The sequence below is a fragment of the Anolis carolinensis genome, chromosome 1 (genome assembly GCF_035594765.1).
Source record: "Anolis carolinensis isolate JA03-04 chromosome 1, rAnoCar3.1.pri, whole genome shotgun sequence".
Lineage (NCBI taxonomy): Eukaryota > Metazoa > Chordata > Lepidosauria > Squamata > Dactyloidae > Anolis > Anolis carolinensis.
The window spans coordinates 143,533,311-143,551,453 of record NC_085841.1 but is presented as its reverse complement, the minus strand read 5'-3'; the positions used below and the strand labels follow the sequence as shown (position 1 = coordinate 143,551,453).

At 41.1% G+C, this 18,143-nt stretch overlaps 1 long non-coding RNA gene across 2 annotated transcripts in view; it reads left to right on the top strand.

Moving 5' to 3' along the window:
- The window catches only part of LOC134299717 (uncharacterized), a 51,439-nt gene extending 34,894 nt beyond the window's left edge, over nt 1-16,545 (top strand). For both annotated transcript variants that reach the window (XR_010006966.1, XR_010006965.1), the window contains one exon: nt 16,224-16,545. This is a non-coding gene — a long non-coding RNA (uncharacterized LOC134299717). The remainder of the gene's footprint in view (nt 1-16,223) is intronic.
- The last annotated feature ends 1,598 nt before the right edge of the window (nt 16,546-18,143 follow it).

Below are 18,143 nucleotides of genomic sequence, written 5' to 3'. Positions count from 1 at the left end.
TCCCTTGCACTCCGCTGTCTTTAAAATCAGTGCCAAAGGATTTCTCTAAAAGTCAACAGAGATGTGTTTGTAAGGTACAGGAATAAAATGAAGTCTATACGGTACTAAATTGCTTATGTGGTCCATGCTCCGATTGTCCCTATTTGCCCAGGGCAGTCCTGTTTGGAATGGGCCCCTTGGGGACAGGACTCAGAGACCTTTTGGAAATGTTATAGTGCTCACACATTCAGGTAGCTGCATAGGAATAGCGTGGGGCAGGAGATGCTTACATTTAAAAAGTGAAGACACATATCTGTATGTCATTTGTTTATGTTAATTGACCTGTAGAGCTATGCAGTTAGACATGATTATGGTACTTTCATCTGAAAATACATCTTGCCATTTCTTACTGTTCTGAGGAAATCTATAACCTGCATTTATGTTCACCCTTTTCCTTGAGCTAATTCTTGAGGTACATCTTCAAGGCCCTTGCTCTCTTTTCTGGCTCCGGATAGAACAACCTGTTCCGGTGTCCAATCTTTTGGCTTCCCTGGGCCACATTGGAAGTAGGCCACATACTGCTGTAAAAGTGAAGCCTTGAATGTGTACAAATAGCAAGAGCGTGCGGTGTGAGGCAGCGCTTTGACGAGTACAGGATACATACTCAAATCCCTTTTTTACAGTTTTTTTTTTGCGACATTGCAACACAGTCCTTTTGCTCTGTGTACAGATGACATTGCATCTGTGTACAGATGACATTGAACTCCAAAACTCTGGATGATCTCTCCCAGCGGCTTCCTGTAGATGTTAAACAACAAAAGAGATGGTACTGCGGGACCCCACAGGACAATGGCTGCAGGTCTGAGCATGTGTCCCCCCAGCAACACCTTCTGGGAATGGCCCTCCAAGAAGGACTGGAACCACTGTAGAACAGTACCTCCAAGATTCATTTCCGCCAGGCATCCCAGAAGGATACCGTAGTCTACGGTATCGAAGGCCACTGAGAGGTCCAGGATAACCAACAGGGACACACTCTCCTTGTCCAGTTCCCAGCGTAGATCATCCACTAAGGCGACCATGACTGTTTCAATTCCATGTCTCGGACTAAAGCCAGACTGCACCGGATTCAAATAATCCATTTCTTCCAAGAACACCTGGAGTTGCAAGGCCAACACACATCTTTCCAAGGGAAAAACTGTTCTGCCCCAAATCCTAGAGGATATAAGAGACAGCAATTCAGGTTAAAACCATTGGTTTCCATGGGATCCTACTGATCTGTATCGAACCCCAGAGGATACAAGAGACAGTGATTCAGGTTAAAACCATTGCTTTCCATGGAATCCTATCAATCTGCATCAAACCCAAGAAGATACAAGAGGCAGTGATTAAGGTTAAAACCATTGCTTTCCATGGAATCCTATTGATCTGTATCGAGCCCCAGAGGATACAAGAGACTGCTAACGGTTGGGCAATGAAACAGGACGGGAAACTTTGATGGTTCCCATCACACCTGTTTTCTGTTGTGAAGATGTGAGTAAAGTGTCATAAGAGGTAGGAGCTCTGAACATGATTGCTGGCCCGTGTTCAGAGTTCCTTTCTTTCAGCACATTTCTACCTTTTTTCAGATCTGGAGCATGTGATGAACGCCATGCCTTTCCATGCTTGACAAGAGGCTGAAGTGTCCTACCAGGGGGAAATTTCTCAATGTGATGAGGTCAGATTGCCAGAGTTCCCTTCTTTCAGAACATTTTCCCCTCTTTTCAACCATGGAGGGCTACGCATGATGGCCGGAAGTAGTCTAACTCATGTGATGAGCTCAGTGCCTCTCCATGCTTGAAAAGAGGCTGAAGTGTCCTATGACCGGGAAATTTCTCAATGTGATAGAATCATAGAGTTGCACTGAGCCATAGCAATTGAAGACCATATTAATTCTACAGTTTAGATCAAGAATCTTCAAACATTTTAAACAGAGGGCTGGTTTGTGGTCCCTCAGACTGTTGCTGGGGGGGGGGGGGGAGACACAATCAAAGCACCCCAGACAGATGACCATCCAGCCCCTGCACAACAACAACAACAACAACAACAATATAATCATAGAATCCTATAGTTGGAAGGGACCCCAGAGGCAATCCAACTCCTTTCTGCCATGCAAAAAAAGCACAACCAAAGCACCCCTGAGATATGGCCGTCCAGCCCCTGCTCAACAACAACAACAACAACAACAATGGAGTGTTGTGTGGATCCTAAGAAGATCCTTTGAAGATACCAGCCACAGATGCAAGCAAAACGTCAGGTTAAAATGCTGCTAGAACACGGCCATACAACCAGGAAACCAGGCATCAGTGATTCTGGCTGTGAAGGCCTTTGACAATACAATAATAATAATAATGATAATAATAATAATAACAGAACCATAGAATTCTAGTTGGAAGAATCCCCAGGGGCCATCCAGTCCTTCTGCCATGCAGGCAAAGCACAACCAAAGCTCCCCAGACAGATGACCATCCAGCCCCTGCTTAACAGTAGTAGTAGGTAGTAGTAGTAGTAGTAGTAGTAGTAGTAACAGCCAAACTAAACGAGCCCTCTTTTTTAGCCTTCTGAGGCTAACAGGGGCTTCTTCCTCCCTCTGCCCACAGCTGACCGGACCGGACTTTGCCCGCGGACCGGAGTTTGAGGACCCCTGGTGTAGAGGAACCCTAAGCTGTGGTATGCTCTTCCTAACCCTTTTGGCTAGTGCCTTTGCTACAACAGCTCGCCAAAGTAAAAACCATCTTTAGTTACTTAGGTGTGGGCAAGTATAAAAGTTATTGCTTATCAAAGCCATTTTGGTGGCCTTTGAATATCATTGAATATAACACTCCAGCATTTCTGATACAGTCATTTTTAGTTTGCTTGTAAGCCACCTTTTGGACATAAATCCATTATGAAAATGAGAAGGTATACCCTTTAGAGTAAAAACTAGTAATAGGAAGACTGTGGTTCTTGTTTGGAGGAAGCACAGCCTCTGCTAACAGGGGGGTTATTATTTTTTTTTTTACAAAGCTTATCAGTGAAATCTCTTTGAGTGTCAGTGCTGAATTGTTTTGCCCTTGTTAGCAAATGGAGAGCTGTGCTAGTACACAAGGACTCTCCACAAGGACAGGCCTTTGTGTGGACTGCTGGGCATACAACAAACAAAAGTATCTTGCTTGCTTACTTAGTGAGCAGCTCTTTTCACACTCGCCTTTTGCACAGCAAATATAAAGTAGCGGAGAATTTGCAGAAAGATCTAGTGCAGACAATAGATGGGAGACAACTGTTGACCTACATGGTCAAGAAAAAATATAGTTCTGTAGGAATAGAGAGTAATTCAACTGATTGCTGACAAAATGATTTTTTAAAATATATAGACTGGCCTTGGATGCTGGAAGGAGAAAAGGGAGGGTCACTGTTCTTTAGAGTAAGATTTAAAATCTGTACAGCTTGTTTGGTTGCAAGAGTGAAATTTCATTACCAGCTTTAGTGTGTTTCTTTTTCAATTATTAGTTTAGTGTTATTTTTTTATATAAAAAAACAGAACCAGGGGACGAGGGTTTGCACTTTGCATCATTTTTGTTGTTATTATGTTCATTCTCACTTTGATCCTATTATAGGATTATCTGGAGAGATATATTCAGAGGAGATTTGCTATTAGCTTCTTCTTATACTTGGGGTGCATCTACATGGTAGAATTAATGCAGCTTGACACCAGTTTAATTGCCATAGTTCAATGCTATAAAATCCTGCGATCTGGCAGAGAAGGTTAAAGACTGTAAAACTAAGACTCTCCGGATTTCATAGCATTGAGCCATTGCAATTAAACTTCATTAATTCTACCATGTAGAATACAATTTGCCCAAAGTCACCCAAAAGGTTTTCACAGCAGAGTGGAGATTTGAACCCTGCTCTGTTGGAGTTCTAGTTTCACACAAACCACTGTGCCAAGCTAGCTCTAGGATGTCACGCTACCAATGGCTGTAAACCTTATGGGCTAAATTGAACTCTTGGCCCATTCCCTTGAAATCAATGGGAGCTATTGCCACTTACGAGTTCCACTGACTACAATTAAATATACTCATTCAAATATTATAAAATCTATAAGCAAAGTATCACTGTAAAACTAGTGAAGAAAAGAATGTGTTGAAGGTTTTCCTCACCTGGAGCAGTACTCATCCAAAGCATAGCCCTGCATACAGTTACTAGAAGGGCTTGGACATAACTTGGGAAAGTGGCCATGTTGGGCTGAAAATTATCCCAAAAGTAACTTTTCCAACTACTTACTCAAAAGAGATATACATATCCTCAGACTGAAGCTTGCAAATCATCTTTTTCTGATCAAATTGCAGCTTGGAAACCAAATCGAACGGCCCTTTTCAGTGCACAGGCAGGTCCTTATGTGCTCATGGAATGTACCCTTAAAAAAACTTTATAACTATTGTTATCCATTTTATCCAGACTAAGAAACCCGTTAATCAGAGACTTCTTGTGCAAAAAAGAGAAATGAAGTAAGCGGGCTAAAGGGTTAATTCATATTTTGATTTGTTATGAAATTCAGTGATCCAAATCGGCCAATTCTCCAAATTGGAGAAGTTATTTGTTGTGCTGCCACTCCAGAATCCCACAGTTGGGGAAGAACCAATGTTCTGACCAAGTAGAAGGCAGTTTTCAGTGTGCTTTCACGCAGTTAAATCTGACTGTACTGTGCCCTTTATTGGAAATTTCAGCCTCTGAATATGTTCTTAAAATGCCGTTGTACTTTTATGACAGTTCACCTAATTGACATTAATGCAAATAATGTGCAGAGATGTCTGTAAAATGTCTCCAAGTAGCTGCAGAGAGAATAGCTCTGCATGTGGTTGTGATTATATGAATATTTAAATGTTTATATAGTGGTAGCTTGTAGATGTCAAATGAAATTATTATGCATAAGGTATTTTTAAAACATTGAAATGTACCCTTTACTACTGCAAAATAATTTCAGATGAAAACGGGTTGGATTACATACTCGAAAATGAGTTGGACTGCATGCTGGGCCATTAAGATCGTGTGGGAAAGGATAAAAAGGATGTAGAACAGTGCTGCCTTTCCCATCAATTTAACACTTTCTTTGTTGGATAACTTTATATGAACTCAGTTCACTCCACTTCTCCTTTGGTAACTGCGCTGCTGCTTTAGTACCATTGGGTTAGACTAAATAAAATATCACCCCCCCCACCCCCCCCAATAAGAATTCTGCTCTTCAATGAAATATCCCTGTGTTCCCTAAACTTCTGGCATTGCAAAAATTGGACCATTGCTTGGACCCCTACATTTGCTGTGTTCTCAGTCACTTTGCCTATACTTTTATATGAATGCCTAAGCCATATTTCTAAATTCCCATCTTAAGCTTTAAACTACTTCAGTGCTAAACCTTTGGGACTGAAGGAACATTTCATGGAGTGGGGTCATATTCTTATGTGAAGGGCAATGCCATCATCTCTTCCCCCTACATGCTTGCTATTTCTGTATTTGAGAGAAAGCTTTATGGATGCTCAGGTGGGTTGGTGAAGGTTTCGCATTTACAAGTCTTCTTGATGGTAAGAGCTGTTCAGCAGTGGAGCGTGGTGGAGTTTCCTTCTCTGGAGGTTTTAAAGCGGAGGCTGGATGGCATCTGCTGGGGGTGGTTTGATTCTGTGTTGCTGCATTGCCAAAGGGGGTTGGACTGGATGGCCCTTGTGGTCTCTTCCAACTCTATGATTCTAAGTCTAAGGACCTCATCACACAAGGAATTTTTTGCATCCTGAGATGGTTCTACCACAGTTAAGAGACAGATGGACATGCAGCCCATCACACGGCGTGCCTCAACTTCTGGCGGAGGCCGTGCTCCCAACTGGTGTGGAAGGGTCCTAGGACGCTTCCTCATTAACACAGGAAGGCTCCCATGTTGTGCTGGTTCCAATGGAGACAGCACACTTCTGCCCCTGTTGGGTGGCGCTTCCGTCATGTGACCGGGGAAGCATCACGCGCCTATTGTTTTGCCACACTTGCTGGCAAAATGCCAAAGTGAGTGTGTGTGATAAGGTTTACGAGGTTTGAGTACTAAAGAGAAACATGGAAAAATATTTAAAAATAAGCCATAATGTGAGAACAACCCGTGAAGAACCTATAAAACTTGAGTGAATGAGGTGAGACAATGGTGTGATAAAAGCTTCATCTGAACCAGTCCAAGGCAACTTCTGCAGTCTAAGGCAGTTCAGGTCCATGAACGGTGGGCAGCTGAACTATAGCAAGTTTCCAGAAAAGAAAGAGATAATTCTTTCCCATGGACTGATGGTATGGCATATAACTTAAGAAATATGACTATAAGGTTAGTTGTGCATCCATCCCTTGATTCAGACCAAGGTCTCTAAATGCACACAGATAGTTCATCCCAGAATTTATACTACAGTGTCAAGATACATCTACCTACAGGTCCGGATGGGCAGACACTATGCGCTGTACCACCTCAAGATCAGACTTGGTCAGAATTCTACTTTCAGTTTCCAAATAAACAAAACAAAATGAGGTATACTTTGTTTTAAAAGAAAATTGTGCTTTCTGGAAACCAACAGGAATGTAATTATCCTTCTATAGTAAAAGGTTAGACCTCTTCAGGTCATTTCTGGACACCTTAGTTCGAGAAGGATGGCAATGAGCTGAAACATGTTCAGAGAAGAGTGACAAAGGTATTAAAAGCCTGGACACCAAGCCATATGAGGAATCACTGATGAAGCTGGGTATGTTTAGCTTTGAGAAGACGGAGAGGTGATATGAAGGGAAATAATTTGGTTGTTTTCTCCTGCTTAAGAGATGAGAACATGAAATAATAGATACAAATTACAAGAAGAGAGATTTTACAATAGCTGTTCAACAGTGAAACAGGCTGCCTCAGCGAATGATGGACTTTTAATCTTTGGTGGTCTTTAAGCAGAGGTTGGGTGGGCATCTTTTAGGAATGCTTTGCATGGCAAGGAGGTTGGAATGGATGGCCCATGTGGTCTCTTCTCACTCTAACAGCCTCATCAAACAGGGTGAATTTAGCATTCTAGAGCACTTTCGCCCTGTCTAATGGACAGAACCCATTCTGGACATCATACGATTTTGTGTGACTACTGGCGGAAGCCCTGCCCCCAACCGGGGTGAAAGCATTGCTGGATGCCCCCCCCCCCAACATGCTTCCCATGTTGTGCTGGCTCCAATGGATGAGGCCTAACATGTTATAATACTAAGTTCGGAAGGGAGGCAGTGGGAGGTCCTTTTAGGATTTTAGGGTTTTTCATGCAGCATGCGGGCCACACATTGGCCACCCCAGTTGTAGCAGTATGTAAGCAGCAGGATCTGTGAGACTCTGTCTTCAAAGCTTGATGTGGATCCAGATTCTTTTTTTCCTGAAAATCCCTGCTCTTTGATTAGTTCGTGAAGTCCAAATGAGAGTCAGCACCATATGTGAGACTGCAGAGTATGTTTCCTGCTAATATGGGATGGCATTTAAGTGAGTATCAAGCTCAGGGTGGGTGCCTGGCATCTTCAGTCAACAGCCAGGGTTTCCAGCTACCTGACAGGGCTCTCTGAACTGGGTGGCTTTGGGTTGCCATTAACATCACCCACAATACCACTCCTCCATATTATGAAGAAAATAAAATGACAGCCATGTGTGCTGACACTAGTTAAACCAATAAAAGAGTGTGCATACTACTTGTGGATGGGCAGCATAGGGCTGAAGCATGGAGGGCCCCATTCAGGCATGGAGACAGGCTTGATAGTGCCTTAACTTAACATGTCGCACTTTGGCATGGATTTGCTAGTGCCTTAGTTTTCCTGTTAAAGAAATCTCTAAGGAATGTGGAATTAAATGTTCTTTAGGACAAGAAGACCTTTGATCATTCTCGTTACCTGCATGTTTACGTACCATTGTCTTTCTTTCCATTCTAAGATAAACCTCTGAATAAGTCTAATGCTGTTTTGTGTGTGAGAGATTAGTTGTTGCTGGCCTATTCTTTGCGAAGCTTTCACATTCTTTCAGAATCTCTGATGATGCTGATAAAAGTTTGGATGAACAATGTTGAAATTAAAGCAAGGCCACTAAAAAAATGGGGCCTAATCCAGCCCAAATATGTGCTTTTCACAGTGTGTGTGTGTTGTGTTAACTGTGATAATTTACCTGGCTGCTTGGGAGGGAAGTCACTTGATCTTCCACTTCAGGATGGAGACCAGGATTATTCCTTTCTACTTTCTGCTTTCTACTAGTCTGTGTTCTTGGAAAACTTCAATGAGGTTTGACACACTTTGAAAAAGCATATGGCATGACAACAATTTCAGATTTCAGGTGGTTGATTGACTACCCCCCTAAATTGTTGTTTTTCAAATAATCCTCATGGAAAGTTGGCCAGCTCCAAGTTTGAGGTTCTCCTGGGCAAAATAATACCTGGCTCTCTTTTTCTCCTCAGCCATTGGGCCTGACCAGACTAGGGTAGTCTTAGGTAGGCTATGGCTTTGCACAATCTATCTGTCTCTCAGTTTTTTCATGTTTGTCAGCTAAAACTTCCAAGCAGATTCTTGTGCAATAGTGGAGCGCATGGAACAAAAACATTTCTGAGCAGAGAATTAGTTTTGAGAGCCAGGTGCAGAACTGACCAAAGTTCACCGCCCTTAAGTACAGCAATCTGCTTCTGGTTCATTTCAGGATTATTGTTTGGGGCAGGACAGAAGTCACACTGTTGCCAATTTTTAACAACTGAGTCAAACATCCTTTCTGATCTCCTCTGAATCATCCACAGATCTACCAGTAGATATATGTATTTGCCTTCTGTCCAGCCTTGGTTTAAGAGCTTTGATATTTGTATTGTCTAACTTATGAATAACATAATGTTTGAAGAGGATACAATTGGGCTGGCCTTCAGTTAGGTTTTTCCAGTTCACAAGATTTTGGAACTCTGTATTATATTAATAGCATCTTACCACTTTTAACTCAAGCCAACTATAGACATCTACCAGCTGTGAAGAGTTCTGGAATGTGGAAGCGCAATATGTGGATTTCAGCAGCACTGATTTTTTGAGCTAGCTATGAGCAAGTGGAGTGTCTGGGGATGCATCTTCCTTCCATTTCAGGAATTTATATGGAAATATGGGATGTAGTTGTAAGGGAGTACTAATGTACATATTTATGTTGTTTTTCTTATTGTTATAAAAAAGAAAGAAAAAAGTAAATCCTATGATGGCAGAGGGGAAGAATGAAAAAACCTATTTATTGGTGACTATGAAACTGTGGATTTCTGTGGATTATGATCTGGATCTTGTGACCATGCTTTAAAGCAGCACTTTTCAAACTGTGTGTTGTGACGCGTGCCGGCTGCAGTGTGTAGGTGTGTCGAGCAAATGTAATATAAAACCTCTGAGTCTCTGTGAAATAAGCAATCAATCATATATATTTTTTAAAAAAACAAATGAAAGGTTTTCATGAGCTATGTTGTGTCTCTATACATTTCATTATTCTGATTGATATATGTGTTGTATCTCTTATAAGGGTTTGATTTAAAGTCTGGTTTGCTGGTAAAATCAAATTACTGTGTTACAAAACGATGCATGTCTCAAAAGTGTGTCACCAACATGAAATGTTTCGAAAGTTCTGATTTAAAGAAACTGTTGAAGTCTAAGACAACTGACATCCCATCCTACTTTCTCCTGGGCCACTGCAAGGTAAGCTTTCTTCAACATGTCTGGCCATTTCACAAAGTAGTTTGCGATATTGGGATTTGATTTTCTAGCAGTTGTACAGTGTGACCCTGTATCCACATAACTGGTGTCTGTGGTATTATGGTATTTATCCACATCCTCTAGCACAGCATTTCTCAACTTGAGGTGGTGGTGGTCACGAGGGGAGTGTCAGAGGGGTCACCAAAGAAGACTGAAGATCTCTTTGCCTGCCAAACAATTCCAGTATTTTCTGTTGGTCATCGGAGTTCTGTGTGCCAAGTTTGGTTCCATTCCATTGTTGGTGGGGTTCAGAATACTCTTTTATTGTAGGTGAACTATAAATCCCAGCAACTACAACTCCCAAATGTCAAGGTCTATTTTCTCCAAACTCCACCTGTGTTCAGATTTGGGCATGCTGAGTACTCGTGCCAAGTTTGGTCCAGATCCATCATTGTTTGAGTCCACAGTGCTCTCTGGATGCAGGTGAACTACAACTCCAAAACTCAAGGTCATTGCCCACCAAACCCTTCCAGTATTTTCTGTTTATCATGGGAGTTCTGTGTGCCAGGTTTGGTTCAATTCCATTGTTGGTGGAATTCAGAATGCTCTTTGATTGTAGGTGAACTATAAATCCCAGCAACTCTAAATCCCAAATGACAAAATCATCCCTCCCCCAAACCCACTAGTATTCAAATTTGGGCGTATCAGATATTTGTGCCAAATTTGGTCCAGTGAATGAAAATACATCCTGCATATCAGATATTTGCATTACAATTCATAACAGTAGCAAAAATTATAGTTATGAAGTAGCAACGAAAATAATTTTATGATTGGGGGTCACCACAGCATGAGGAACTGTATTAAGGAGTTGCAGCATTAGAATGGTTGAAAACCACTGCTCTAGCACAACTCGACAGTATTCTTGGCTCAGAGTCCTTTATTTCTACATGGAGTCCCCTACACATACGGGAGTCATACTGTATTAAACTAGACCTGTAATTATCTGAATGGTGCTAGATTTTGCTAGCTATTCAAATATAGTGAGAGCCAACATGGTATAGTGGTTAGATGAGGACTTCAGAGATTAGGATTCAAGTTACTGCTTGGTCATGGAAACTTACTGGGGAAGTTTAGGAAAGTTATACTCTCTCAGCCTCAGAGGAAGGCAATAGCAAATTCTCTGAACAAATCTTGCTAAGAAAATCTTGTGATAGGGATGCTTTAGGGCAGGGGTCCCCAAACTAAGGCCCGGGGGCCGGATGCGGCCCTCCAAGGTCATTTATCTGGCCCCCGCCCTCATTTATAATATAAGATTTTTATATCAGTTTTAATAATATAATATATTGTATATACTTATGATATTGATAATAATATTATCGTTTTATACAATATAATATTAATAATAATACCATATAGTAATATTAATTATTATATTAATAATAATAAAGCACTGAGCTGGAGACCGAAAGGTCCCAGGCTCAAACCCCGGGAGCAGCGGGAGCGGCCGCTGTTAGCTCCAGCTCCTGCCAACCTAGCAGTTCGAAAACATGCCAATGTGAGTAGATCAGTAGGTACCGCTCCGGTGGGAAGGTAATGGCGCTCCATGCAGTCATGCCAGTGGCCACATGACCTTGGAGGTGTCTACGGACAACGCCGGCTCTTCGGCTTAGAAATGGAGCTGAGCACCAACCCCCAGAGTCAGACATAACTGGACTTAACATCAGGGGAAACCTTTACCTTTTTAATATTAATTATATGTTATATATTACAGTATAGTGGTATAGTTCAATATAGTAATATATAATGCTAATATTGTGCTATGCTAATAATATAATATATTGTATGTACATACAGCTGCTCTGAGTTCCCTTCAGGGTGAGAAGGTTGGGATATAAATGTAGTAAATAAATGTAGTAAAGGAATAAATAAATAATTTTGGACTTAGGCTCGCCCAAAGTCTGAAATGACTTGAAGACACACAACAACAACAATCCTAATGAACCTGACTATCTCATTAGCCAGAAGCAGGCCCACACTTCCTATTGAAATCCTGATAGGTTTATGTTAGTTAAAATTATTTTCATTTTAAAATATTGTATTGGTCTTTCATTATTGTTGTTGTTGTTTTGCACTATAAATAAGATATGTGCAGTGTGCATAGGATTTTTTTGCATTTTTTTTCAAATGATAATTTGGCCCCTCAACAGTCTGAAGGATGGTGGACCGACCCTCTGCTTTAAAAGTTTGAGGACCCCTGCTTTAGGGTCTCAATAAGCCAGAAACAACTTGAAGGAGCACAGCAACATTCAAATATTTCAGGACTGCTACCAATTATTGTTTTTGTTTGGCTTTGCTTGGAAGTTAGCTGCATAAGTAACAAATCCTGCATTCCTGACACTTGGCTTCGGGATTCTTTTAACACATCTCATTATGACAACGGTAAAGAAGCTCTCCTGAGGCATTGGATGGAAATTTCAATGTCATTATACTTTCATAATGGTGCACCTAATTGACATTGATGCAAACAACGTGCAGAGATATATGTGGGCCCTTCTACACATGTTGTAAAATGCACAAGTAACTGGGTTAAAGTGAGAGGGCCCTGGCTAAACAAAGTTTAGCCAAAGTGCAAAAAGGATCGGGTTAAGAGATTAAAAACATGTATTAAAAAGGTGCTCTTATCACTTGATTCTGCCTGGAAAATGTGCACCTTTGCATGACTGTATATCCCTGCAGTCATGTAAAACACATGCTTCACTTCCCTCCCCCCTTTGTAGTATGTTCCAGCACACGTGCGCTTTTTATAAGCCTGAAACTTCTGATCAGGTAATCAGGCTGTCAAATGGACACACAGGTGGCTCAAGGGAAGCACAAATGGAAAACATTTAGAACTCTCTGAAACTCTTTCTTTTAGACTTTATAATCTTAAAGAGAAGTTGAATTAACAATTGAGGAAAGAAAGAGATCCGACAGAAGTTTTTTTTTTTTTTAAATTCCTCCATTATGCACTGGATCTCATATGTGCATATTGAAACATATCCCAGAGCACTTGGGAAACAGGGGGAATGAGGGACTTACAATTGTGGGTCTGTAAGATTTTAACTGTACTTCTAGAACTTCAGTGTCATGCATCAAACCTTGAGTGGGTGAATGTTATTCAGTCTCTCTTTCTCTCTGTAGCCAAACTAGTCTGAAAAGTATCAGGGTAGCAAGACATTTGTGCATTTTTTGTCCCAGTAATCAAGTGTCCCAACACATTTCAAGGAGAATGTTTCCCTCTTTGCAATTCTCCTATTAAAAATGCCTTTAAGAATGTAAGAAGCTTTTTTTTTAAAGAAGGGTTTTTTAAAAAGGTCCTTGATGCATTATTCAAGGCTTTCATAGCCGGAATCACTGGGTTATTGTGAGTTTTCTGGGCTGTATGGCCATGTTCCAGAAGCATTCTCTCCTGACATTTTGCCCACATCTATGTCAGGCATCCTCAGAGGTTGTGAAGTCTGTTGGAAACAAGGCAAGTGGGGTTTAGATATCTGTGGAATGTCCAGGTTGGAAGAAAGAAATCTTGTCTGTTGGAGGCAATTGTGAATGCTGCAATTAGCCACCTTGATTAGCACTGAATGGCCTTTCAGCGTCAAAGCCTGGCTTCTTCCTGCTTAGGGGAATCCTTTGTTTTTCAACATTCAGAAAACAGGGAATTCCAGGCATGAAACCATCAGGGCCAGCTAACACTTCCCAACAAAGGATTCCCCCAGGCAGGAAGCAGCCAGGCTAGTTTCCAACATACCTCACAACCTCACAATAGGATGCCTCCTATTGATATGGCTGAAACATCAGGAGAGAATGCTTCTGGAACATGGCCATACAGCCCGGAAATCTCACAACAATCCAGATCCTTGATGGTTTTTAATTGCACTTTAAAAAAATAGTTATAGAGTTTAAATTGTGCTGTCAACAGTGTTGTTGCATTTTAATGTTAATTATGTTCTATTTATTTTACTTTAGAATCTGCCTTGAGTCTTTGTTTATAAATATTAAGAAGAGCAAGCATTCCTTGCAAACCTTAGAACCTTCACTCCAAATTGTTGGATTAGATGTTAGACAGAAAGATTTGCTCCTTCACACCGCATTCCCAATGCACTAAACAACATGCCAAAAAGTTTTCACATTTGCTGTGGCATATTTTCACACCGGTGTTTTCCCAATGAATGAAAGCCTTCATCTGTCAGTAGAAATATGTCTCCATCTCTTGGGTAAAATAGAGAGCATTTAGGAAGAGAAGAGAGTAATTTATTACCAGTGTTTGGAACCAAGCCACCGTACTGAGATTAAAATCACTAATCTTGCAAAAGGTGCCTTGGGATTTTTAAATGACCACAGATGATCAGCTCATCAACTTTCCAGCCTAAAATTCTCCCCTGCAATGTGCACTTTCTAGTAATAATTAGATTGCTATTCAGGTAATCATGGCAGAGATGTCTTTAATTGGGTTAAGTTCTCCTGCTGATTTCCCAATGAGGTGTTTCCCTCTCATTGAGAATCTTTATTTGTGACGCTGATTACATCAAAGTAAATAGACAGGACAATCAGTTTATCCCTCCATGTCAGTGACTGCTAAACTATACACACTAAAGAATTATAATGCTATCATTCTGCCTTAACTGTCATGGTAACATCCCGTGGAGTGTTGGGATTTGCAGTGTATCAGTCAGTTCTTAGAGAGCTCCTCTAGCAACTCCCCAACCTGCCAATCCATAGGATGCAGCTGTAGCAACTGAAGTGGAATTCCAGTACTATTATTGTGCAGCAGTATAATTTCAGTGGCAAAGTTTAAGAATAGCAGTATAAACAACAAATAATGTAATAACACCAACAAGCATTCTTATGGTATCTCTGGGAATCCCATTGCCATTGCCATATAGCAATAAGAAGTTATTCATGAATAATGTCTCTACATTAGCCATGTATAGAAGTCACAATAAATATACATGATACAATATGATCCATTGCAGCGATACCACACAACAAGGTCTGCTCCATTTCTTTTTAGCATAAAATGGACCTACACCTTCCTTTAGAAAGTTTAGAAACTTCTTCTTACCCAGGGGTCCCCAAACTAAGGCCTGGGGGATGTGGCTCTCCAAGGTCCTTTACTCGGCCCCCGACTTAAACCTTAGGGTTACCCTAAATCTGAAATGACTAGTAGTCCGCATTTGTATGGAATTGCTCTTCGTTTGTTTAGTTTCATTTGTTTTGTCTCCGTTTCGCTTTCATTTCCATTTCCAATAATGGGGCGCCTATACAAATAGAATTTTTGTTTCATGTACAAAAAAACACTCAAAAATTTGGACCATTGGCAGCAATGAGAGGGCTGCCGATGCTTAGCCCCCCCCCCCCCCCACTTGGGTTTTGGGCTTGAGGGGTGAAAGAGGGCATTTCGACCCCTTCTAGCTCACCAACTTTTAAAATGTTTGGGTCTTCCCCAGAGTTCTATTGTTATTATTAATAATATCATTATTAACACCCATTGGCACACATCAGCTGTCATGAGAAAGCAGACCTCTCTCAGACTGAGCTTAGGGCCCCAGAGTAACTATTGTTATTAATATTATTATTAAGACCCATTGGTATGCATCAGCTGTCATGGGGAAGCAGACCTCTGTCAGTACCTGCTTATTGTTACGTGGCCTAAAACGAAAGGAAAACAAAAGCAAGCATGGTGACCATGCAGCTTTCTCTTTTGTGTCGCCTTTTGTTTCGTCCGAAAATGGCATCTTTCATTTCGTGCATCCGGATGGACAATACTAAACAAATAGACAAATGAAAGAGATGAAACAAATACCACACACTTCTCTAGAAATGACTAGAAGGCACACAACAATAATAGCAATCCTAATTAACAATTGCCTCATCAGCCAAATGCAGGCCTACACTTTCCATTGAAATATTGGTAAGTTTTTATTGGTTAAAATTGTTCTTCATTTTAAATATTGTATTATTCTTTTTTTTTTGCACTACAAATAAGATTTTTTAAAACTAGTCTGGCCCCCCAACAGTCTGGGGGGCCATGAATTGGCCTTCTGCTTAAAAAGTTGGAGGACCCTTGGCTCTCATATATTTCCCTGTCATTGAATCAATGGGAACTTGACGAATCAATATTTATATAAATCCAGTTGAATCAATGGATTTGCCAGTTGTGATTAACATTTAATTTAGCCCTTTATTTGCCACATTGGCAGGTGCTCACCATTACTGGTTATGCTCAGATCACCAGTCCATGCCTAGTGTCTAGGACAGTGGTTCTCAACCTGGGGTCCCCAGATGTTTTGGCCTTCAGCTCCCAGAAATCCTAACAGCTGGTAAACTGGCTGGGATTTCAGGGAGTTGTAGACCAAAACACCTGGGGACCCACAGGTTGAGAACCATTGCCTTACAGGCTTTCCCCGCACCATGCTGAATTTTATATTTCTATATATAAGTAAAGTTATTGTTCCATTTTTATTCCATTTTTCTCACAGAGTTGAAACTCAAAATACTAACCAAAGTACTGTCTGAAGGATTGTATTCAATACCAGAAGTTAGCTTATTCATGTCTGACAAAATACGTCCTCTCCAAGTGAATCTATGCCAGCGGCTCCCAAATTTTGTTCCAGGAAGCATCTTTTAAGAAAAACCCTTTTTAAAAGGCCTGTGCCAGAGTATGAAGATTTTGTTGAAATTCAGTACACCTCTACTTTAAAAATGAATTTGAATATCTTTATTTCTAAACATCCAGGCAAATGACAGAAAAATATGCTTCTCACTGCAGATGTGAACTTGTGCACACAATCTGACAAAGCAAAGAAGAATAATAAAATGTTTTCCTACTGACCAAATGTGTGAGAATTGCCATGATTTTATTTCAGAAAGTAACAAGTTTAGCTGGGAACTACAAAGGGAAGGAACCAGGGAGGGGAGAGCAAAAGAGAGTAAAGAAAATAATATTATGGCTCCTTGTTTGCCTGCTAACCTTCACTTCTAAATTGATCTATGGGAATTTCTCATAGTGTAACATACTGTATCCAATTCCATAGTTATTACTGTAAACCTATTAGTGCCACCTGGGTTTGCATATCTGCGGCCCTGTCCAACTGAAGACAGATTAGCTCTCTCACATGTTATGCCCGAGGGAGGGACGGGCTCATGAGGAGCTTGCTGCCTTCCGGCAGAGGGGGGATGTTCAGATCCTTAATGGGAATGCAGTGCTTTTGTAATAGTGCTCGGTGACCGAGAGATTTTCTTTTGAATTAAACTGAGACCCTTGCAGAATGCAGCCCATATAATTATATCTTGCTCTCTGTGTATTCAGTTGATGTACAAGAATCAATGAAGTGTTTCAGGGTGTTTCCATGATACTATCCAATTTTTAAAAATGATAAAAAAATTATAGAAAATGGCATTTCCCTAGATGGCATTACGGTGAGCCTTTCACATAGAGACCGAGGTAAGTCTTTGAAATAAATCAAAGCTTATGATGGAATATTATATAGGAATGAAGGATCCCCATTGGTACAGTGGGTTAAATTTCTGAGCTGCTGAACTTGCTGACTGTAAGGTCCGAGGTTTGAATCTGGGGAGCGTGGTAAGCTCCTGCTGTTAGCTTCTGCCAACCTAACAGTTCAAAAACATACAAATGTGAGTAGATCAATAGGTAGTGCTTCAGCGCTCCATGCAGTCATGCTGGCCACATGACCTTAGAAATGGAGATGAGCACCAACCCCCAGAGTCGGACACAACTAGACTTAATGTCAGGGGAAAACCTTTAGCTTTACCTGAAGGATCTCATCACAAAGGCCCATGGATTCGCCATGGTGGGGAGCATGGAGAACCCATCACTCCACGCAACTTACCTTTGGCCCCACCCTATGGGGGGAAGTGTAGTCACACAGCTTCCCCCTATTCCTGGTAAGGCAACACAGGAAGGCTCCGCTTGCTCTTCCCTTTCCCGACGGAGCCTGGCTGTGAAGTTCTCACACATAGTGTAATGGGCTCCGTTCTGAAAGGGGAGAACAAGAGGCGTACAATGGTTCAAGTAGCCTGTCTGATGAGGTAGTAGGAGAAAGATTTTGTCATGTTTACACATGACAATGCCAGGATTGCTCCCTGGAATAATGCAAAATTTGATCCATCAAGTGTAATCATGGTCAATGTCATTAGGTGAGCATTTAAGTTTTAAAACTACCATAGCATTACATGTTATATGGGTTATATATTCTAGCCTTGATATAGATTGGCCCTATATATGTTTAAAGTGGTTCACTCCCAATAGGTGTGCATAGAATCCTAGCCTTTAAATATGCCCACTTTTGCAATGTCTGCACGATGGCTTCAGGTGGTCTTCTCTTTTGCACATAAACACTCAGCAGATATTGCCGCCTTTCCTGATAGGGCTGCTGGGC